We start from the raw sequence: 8,337 nt of genomic DNA on the forward strand, positions 1-8,337 counted from the left end.
TCCCCTCGCCCCCTCCCCTCGCCCCCTCCCCTCGCCCCCTCCCCGCGCCCCTCCCCGCGCCCCCTCCCCGCGCCCCCTCCCCGCGCCCCATCCCCGCGCCCCCTCCCCGCGCCCCCTCCCCGCGCCCCCTCCCCGCGCCCCCTCCCCGCGCCCCCTCCCCGCGCCCCACCCCGCGCCCCACCCCGCGCCCCTCCCCGCGCCCCCTCCCCTCGCCCCCTCCCCTCGCCCCCTCCCCGCGCCCCCCTCCCCGCGCCCCCTCCCCGCGCCCCCTCCCCGCGCCCCCTCCCCGCGCCCCCTCCCCGCGCCCCCTCCCCGCGCCCCCTCCCCGCGCCCCCTCCCCGCGCCCCCTCCCCGCGCCCCCTCCCCGCGCCCCCTCCCCGCGCCCCCTCCCCGCGCCCCCCTCCCCGCGCCCCCTCCCCGCGCCCCCTCCCGCGCCCCCTCCCCGCGCCCCCTCCCCGCGCCCCCTCCCCGCGCCCCCTCCCCGCGCCCCCGCCCCTCCCCGCCCCGCCCCGCCCCTCCCCGCCCCTCCCCGCCCCTCCCCGCCCCGCCCCTCCCCGCCCCTCCCCTCTCCCTCCCCCTCCCCTCCCCCTCCCCCTCCCCCTCCCCTCCCCCTCCCCTCCCCCTCCCCTCCCCCTCCGTCTCCCCCTCCCCATCCCCTCCCCTCCCCTCCCCAACACCATCCCCAAACCATTCCCCAACCACGCCACCAGCACTCCTCCCCCTCCCTAAGCCCTCTTCTCCACCTTCCCCTTACCTGTGCCCTTTCCCTGACTGCCTTCCGCATTACCCCTGGTTCACCTCACCTTCTTCCAGATGAAGGCGTCCTCATTCTGGCCAGAACCATCCGTGTGATTTCAGTGTCTCCGTTTCAGGAAGTGCCTTCAACGTTCACTGCTTGGCAGACATCTTGTCTCTTTTATTCTCTACCATTGTCATTAAATTTATAAAATGTTTTCATTTTTGTAAAGACACCTTATCATTCTACGGACCCATCCAACTCACGTTGCATTGTTCATATCAGACCCTGTGGGAAGAAGTTATTTCCCTGCCTGGCAGTCCTGATTTTGTTCCTACATATCTCCTTCCTGATGATCATGGGACAAAGACGTTGTGTGCTTAATGTCTGCAGTTTTATTGACAGGTCCCATCCCTGCAGACAATCAGAGGCGCATTGCTTCGAAGTCCCAACTATGTGGCCTCTCCCTCAGCACTCCCTTGTCAAAACACAACTGCACCCTCCTTACGCTCTTCTACCAGCCCTCAGTATCCCCACAACACTTCCAGTCAACTGTTAGGTCTGCCCTTGATGACCTGCGCCCCTTCGCATTTGGGCCCTGGCCTCACCTAAACCATTGGAACGACCAGCGCCTTCTCTCCTCAGAGCCCGAGGGAATCCACACCCTCAGCAACGTCCTGCTGGCACACCATTGAATGCACTTTATCCCCCTTCCACTTGGGTTCCCTGCTGTTATTGGGCTCCTGGATAGACTCCACCCTTCTCAAGCTATCCGTGATCTCTCCATAACTCTGCCTTCTGTCCAGGAATCTGGGTTGTCTTGTGGGGCTGGTGGAGAAGAATGCCCCAATTGCAGGAGATGAGGTGCAGTACAGAAACCCCCAGCTCGGGGAGACTGGCTATGTTGTTCACATCTGGGAGAGGAATTCTACAATGCTTTGCTTCTGGCAGGCAGCATGTCAGACCATGTGGAAGGGCATCATTACCCTTGTCTTAAGGAGTGTATCTGCAGTTGGAGACCCATATCATAATTAAAAGCCAAGTCTAAAATCCAGTCCAAGGCATCTACCAATCGAGTCAAGTCTACTTTAGTGTAGATGATCCACCCAGACCAAATCTGCATGGTTCAGGCAGGGAAATCACATTGGAACCACAAGGTGGTGGCAATGAAGCTAAACAGAGTCCGTATGCAGCATCGTGCAGTGAAGGGAATATCTGGATGCAACACGAGGAGGTGAAAAATCTTGGAACGGTCTTCCTCTTTGGAAATAATTTGTGAATAAAATCCATTCTTGGGGTTGGGGTAATTTATTACCATGTGATTGCACAAGTACAACCCGATGAAACAGGGATCTTGGGGGAAGCCCATGTAAACACACAACCAGATCGACACACATACAGACAAATGATGCAGGTGAGGTCCATTCAGAAGAATAACTCAGTGTTGTTGAATAAATAGTAAAATCGTGGTGTATTTGTCTGAACAATTCATCAATCGTTTAACATTCTCCCTGCCCTGTTCCTGGGGCTGCTTGTACCGGCTCTGATATTCTTGGAACTCTTTCCCGAGGGGAACAACTGGAGATGTTGTTGGCCGGGTGGAAGGGGTCCTCGACGATTTTGAAAACGATCCTGGTAGATCACATTGATATTTGGGTGGGCGGGGAGCAGGAGGGAGTCCCCTTTGTTACTCTTGGCCCCTCGTGGTCCTGTGGATGAACCTCTGGTCGTTTTAAAACATATATTATTGATCAATTTGAAACCAGAAAGGACAAATCCAACACAGATCCAGTGATGATAATGCAAAGGAGCCGGGAACTAAGTGTCCCAATTTACAAATCACCTCTCGGCTGCTTCGACTTTAAGAAATGTCTTGAATAAAAATGTAATATCCTTGGGATTCTCCATCCGGGAGGTTTGAAATTGGTTTGCATGGACTTGTGATGAGTTTATTGCCGTCGACATTCCTGGAGGGGACAAATGCATGGAACTTCAATGCAGAGACTTGGACAAAAGTAGAAGACATGAAATGGAAAGTGGTGATAAAAAGGAACAAAGGGAGAGAATCAATAGTCTCACTTGCAGTTGGAGTTCAATGTATTTCTTGATATCAGAGGAATCCTGGAGCTCAGATAAAGAGAAACTGAGTTTCACCAGAATGGGATTGAGTTGTTGGGGTAGTTGAGGTGGAAGGGCCGAAGGGTCTCCTTCGCCAGCCTCTGTTTTCTGTCTGGAGCTTCTCATTGGGTGAACCTGTGAGTTCCCTCACTTGCTGATTGGTTGGTTCAGTGGCACGAGCCAATGGGTTGACTCAGTGAGGCGGCGATTGGATTGGTCGCTGAAGCAGGGTTGGATTGATGTGAGGATTCGCGTGCTGATTGGCCCTTCCTTTGAGGGGGCGGGACCGAGAGGGCAGGCGGATTGTTGGCGGCGGCTGCGTCTGCTCGAGGTCCATCGCGTTGCCGTGGACTTGAACGGGAAGCAGTTGGCGGCGGAAACCGGCACCTTCCTCAGCCGCGCGGTTCAGGGAAAGTGGGTGAACCGTAGGCAGCCGGGCCCCATCTGGGAGCAGCCGGGCCGGCGGGGATTTGGGGTGGTGTCGAGGCGTCGGTGCGCCGCATGGTGTCGCTGTCAGGGTGAAGCAGGAGGCCGCGGGGGTACGGGGAGGTGGAGGGGCTGGGCAAGATGAGGGGCCGGGCAGGGGAGGGACCTGGCAAGGGGAGTGGGAAGGGCTGGGTAGGGGGTGTGGGAGGGGCCGGGTAGAGGGAGGGGAGGGGCCGGGGAGTGAGAGTGCCGAGGATGGCTGGTCAATGGGAGGGAGTCTACGGGGATCCGCGTGGGCGGGGTTCAAGGGTAGGAGTGCTCAAGGTAAGGGGAGGGGCAGGATCCAGGGGAGGGGGCGCGTTAGGGGAAGGAGAGGAGGGGAAGGGAGGAGCAGGGGACGGGGAGGGGAGGACGAGCTGGGGGTGGGGATGAGGGGCTGGGAAAGGGCAGGGAGAAGGGAGGGGGGAATGTGAAATATTGAGGGAGGGAGGGGGAGCCGTGCAAAGAGTAGGTGGAGGGGAGGGGGACTAGGGGGATGGTGAGTGGAAGGAGGCTGCGCAAGAGAGGGGTGATGGGCGAGGGGATGGGAGGGGGTCCAGGCAAGGTGGAGGGGACAGTGATGTTTTGTTTGTTGCAACAGTGATAATACATCAAATGTTCTTCTTTAGGATACCCCAAAGAGGACAAGAAAGATTTTCTAGTGACTTGTCATAAAGTTGAAGCCTGATCTGTGCCAGGTAACAGTCCGAGCCTGGTGAGTTTTGTGAAATGGTTGGACACTGCCTTGGCCCAGGGATTCACTTTCGACCTATTCTCTCTTTCTACTCCCATTCTCACCTCCACTTGTCAGATTCTCACACAGGTTGCCTTTGTTCTTCTATCCACCCACACCATCCTATTCACACACTTACCCACTGGACCTTTTATCTCTGTCTCCCTTTGTCATCTCACTGCTGTTGTCTCTTTGTCTCACCCCATGTCTCCTTTCGAACAGTCCCCACCCTGTGTCTCTCTCTCTTTCCCTATCCCTCTTGACTTCTTTCATCCAGCTCTGCATTCACAGACCCCCACCTGTCCCCTCATCGATTCACAGCTTTTCAGTCCTGCCCTATTATCCATGTCCAGCTGTGCTTCCCTCCCTCCCCTTCCCCTGCCCTCCTGTCCCCACCTTTTTAATTCCGGTGCTTGCCAGCAATTGTTCATAACTTAGCCCAAAACATTGCTCGTATATCTTGGCCGACTATAGGTGCTGTTGGAACTGCTGGGTTTCTCCAGTCCTTTTCATTATTAACTCCAATCACTAGGCCTGCAGACTTGCTTATTTTTACTCCTTCTGACTCCTTCTGTTGTGTCTTACCCTGGCCTGGTTTGCCAATTCTGTGAGAGTCCCTGCCTCAGGCCTCCCACCCTGTTCTCTGATGAAGAGTTTTGCCTTGAATTGCTTCCCATTCTTTTCTCCCACTGATTCATTCAATAGATTGAGATTGTAGTCACTCTCTCTTCCTTTTCGCTAGGCCTATAACATATACTCTTTTGGCTTGGTACCACAGTTTCCTTTGCTCCAAAGCAATGACAGGGACTCCCCGACTTGCGCCCTATGCGACTTGCGTGAATCCGCATATTCGACCAAATTTTTATCAATATATTGAAGAAAAAATACAAAATTGACAGTGTTTTTGACAAACTCTAACAGGGATACAGGGCACGTCAGCTAAAAGGTGCGTACTTACTTTGTTAGTTAAATCCCGCTCTCCATCAGTTGGCACATGTTTGACGGGTTCCAATCAGCGAACCCAGTGTGCAAGCACCAAGTGAAGATTCGTGCATGTGCACAGGAATCAAGACGGCTGCACCCAGCCTATGGACCTCGAGACACTGACTAACAAAGTAAATACGCACATTTTGTTTCTGACGTGCCCTGTATTCCTGTTAAGCTATGTCAAATACGACATTTGATTTTAAAAATCTGCTCTAAAACTTCAGTGCTGCACACACAGGGACAAAATTCGAACTTGCGCCCATTTTGAGATATAACTGATCTTTCAGTATCAATTACGGTCGTAAGACAGGGAGTACCTTCAATGGTAATGGGGGAGCTTCGTAAGGGATGGAAAACTAATCCATTTTTCTCTGCTCGACAATGCTCATAGAATTTGTCTGATTCAATCCGTTTTTCCTGTTGTTGTATTCCATTCTTAATAAAGTTAGATGTCATTTTTTAAACTTGTGTCCTTGAACAATTCTTCTTATCCTGACATATCATGTGTTTAAAATGTAATGTTTCCAACTTACTTGTCAGAATGCCTTGAAAACGACAGGGACTTTGGTGTTGACAAAACATAGTAAAGATTTCACCAATCCTTTTGAGTTTATTACCTCTGGCATTTCTGGTCATTTTTTCTATTGAGGTTGATGTAACTTGCACACCTTTGTGGTCGCATCAAGTAAGAATTTCATCCATCATACTGTAGCGTCCGCAGCGGCATCGCTTCCAAATAAAGAGACGTCCACACAAGCTGAGTGTCAAACAAAGACTGGCTTTATTCGTTTGAATTCCCCGTGTGTGCTCGCTGGCCTGCCCACTTCTGGTGACTTATCCTCCCAACTTCCAGAAGTGACGTCATTGCAACGCGGAAGTGAAGGGCTCTTTACCCCGCACATAGCGCAAGGCGCTGGCTCCTTCTTTGCAGTGAAGGGGAGCCTGTGTCCTGTTGGACTGACCGCGTTTTGCGGTGATTCAGACTGTTTGCTCGCGGTGGCTCAGCTCGCCCCAATCTCAGCGTTTGTGAGGGGGTAATATTTTCAAGGTTTCATTCACTTTTATGACAGAAGACTTCCTTGATTATCTGTGTAACATTGAAGGTTGTGGGATTTCAAGATCAGGGATCATGATTTTGCTCTTCATTTGGTGAGCAAATGGATGGGACATTTTTTGTTAATGTGCCATGGGAATCGAATTAAAAATGAAGTGACAAAATTGGGAAGGTTTGTTTAGCCTTATTTTGAAGCAGGATGTCAGGATGAATTTCATCTTGCCTGCGGAATTAAAATGTGTTTGGTCAGTTCTCAATGGCAGCTGCCATATTGGCATTGCAAGGAGAGATGGGAAATGGGTCCGGTCTTTGGTGATCCCAGTAATGCAATGCAGGAAGATGCCACGGGTTGAATGTGTTGTAGAGAGGGAGAGGGTATTTATTTTTAGGAAACGTATATGGTCAGCCATCTATCAATATTTTCCTCAAATAGAAACTCCTGCTGGTAGAAGCCATGTCCTACTTTGAACAGGCCCAATGTCAGTATCCAAGCAGATATCACGTAAGGGGCATTTAAGAGACTCTTGGGCATACTTGTATGAAAGAGAATTGGTTTTTTTGGTAGAAATATCTTGGTTGGCACAACATCATGGGCCAAAGGGCTTCTAATATGCTGTAATATTCTGTTATTTCTGTTATTGCTTGACTGTGAATATCTGTCGTAAACACTTCAATATTGTAACAAATGAGCTCAGCAACATTGCGGACGGGAGTTCGTATCTCGTGGTTGACTTGAGATTTTCTAATTTTTACACTGTGCTTGAGAGTTCTGGTCAGTGAGAAAAGAAATATCGTGCGTGTTAAATATGATCTCATGTCTGCCAGTAACATTGGAGAAGAGTCAATAATGTCTGGTGCAGTTTCCTGATGTCAGAAGTTATCCATGAATGGCCACAGTGAAGTTAAAATGTGGGGAAATTATTTTATATGTAATTTATACCTGGAAAAATTAGCTGTTGTTTGTTTCAATTTCAGGTGGGGTGGTTGCAAAATTATAATTTGTATTTGTTGCAGGGTATGGGTAAGTGTAGAAAATGGTTGGGAATCAACAACTGGGGCTTGCATTTAATGGTGTGAAAGTCAAAATAGATACCCAGAATAAGGCTCATCTGATGTGGCAATGCCTTGGCTCCTACTCTTCCACCAGAATTGAATTTGGAGTCATTTACAGTGGGGAGCTTCAAAGTATGTTGAATGATAGACAAAAGGAAGAGCCCTTTTGCGCCTGTCCCTGTTGAAAGGTTGTTTTGTTTATGAACTAAATCTTTCTGAGTGGGTGAGTGGACTGAAGCTGCTTTCCTACTCATTGGTGATGAATTTAGCAGTCAGATCTTTCAACAAGTTACAGACTCCTCATTACCATATGCAATCCCCAGCATGTGTTGTAGCCAGTAACTTGATCATTTCGGACAACTACAACACGATGGAGTTGCATCATCCCCTCCCCACTTTCTGTTTTTGTCAGGGTCTGCTTTCATCCAGACTTTCTAGTACGCTCATCTCTCCCCACACCTTCCTCTCCATTCTTGGGCATTTTTTCCTCCAACCTGCATCAGTCACCACCATCCAGGGACATAAACAACCATTCTCTTGCAGGGTAAAGTTTCACCTTCATCTCTACTGACCATGTCCGTGCTCTTCAAGTATCTTCCTCTGTGGCAGTAAATCCAATTCAGAGAAAATGACTGATTGGTTGAGCTCCATTTGATCACAATGGCCATCTTGGCTCATGGTCACAGCTGTTTTAAGTTCCATTCCATTCCCACACTGACCTTTGTCTTCTGCCTCCTCCACTATCCGGGTGAGGTCAAATCCAGAAGAACCGTCTCTTATTTCATTTGTGTAGTCCTTTGACTCAATGGTAACCTGCCCAACCCCCACCCACGTTTCATTCTATCTCCTGCTGATTCACCCACGTCCCCTCGTATTCTCCATTGTAAACCAGATAACTTATGAATGTGGGCAGAGAAATGGCAGATGGAGTTTAATCTGGACAAGTGTCTTGCACTTTGAGACGACTTGCTGTAGTGTTGCAAAGAGGGACCTTGGAGTGTAAGTCTTAGCTCCTTGAAAGTGGCAACACAAGTGTATGGTGTTAAAGAAAGTATTCTTTATTGAGCAGGGCTTAAAGTACAAATGTGCTAAGACCACATTTTGAGTATTTCATGTAATTCTGGTTGCTGGATTACAAAAGGAGTTTGTCAGGGTGTTGCTTGGGTTGGAGCATTAGCTCTGAGGAGAGGT

Source organism: Narcine bancroftii, unplaced genomic scaffold (genome assembly GCF_036971445.1).
Source record: "Narcine bancroftii isolate sNarBan1 unplaced genomic scaffold, sNarBan1.hap1 Scaffold_221, whole genome shotgun sequence".
NCBI classification, from domain to species: Eukaryota; Metazoa; Chordata; class Chondrichthyes; order Torpediniformes; family Narcinidae; genus Narcine; species Narcine bancroftii.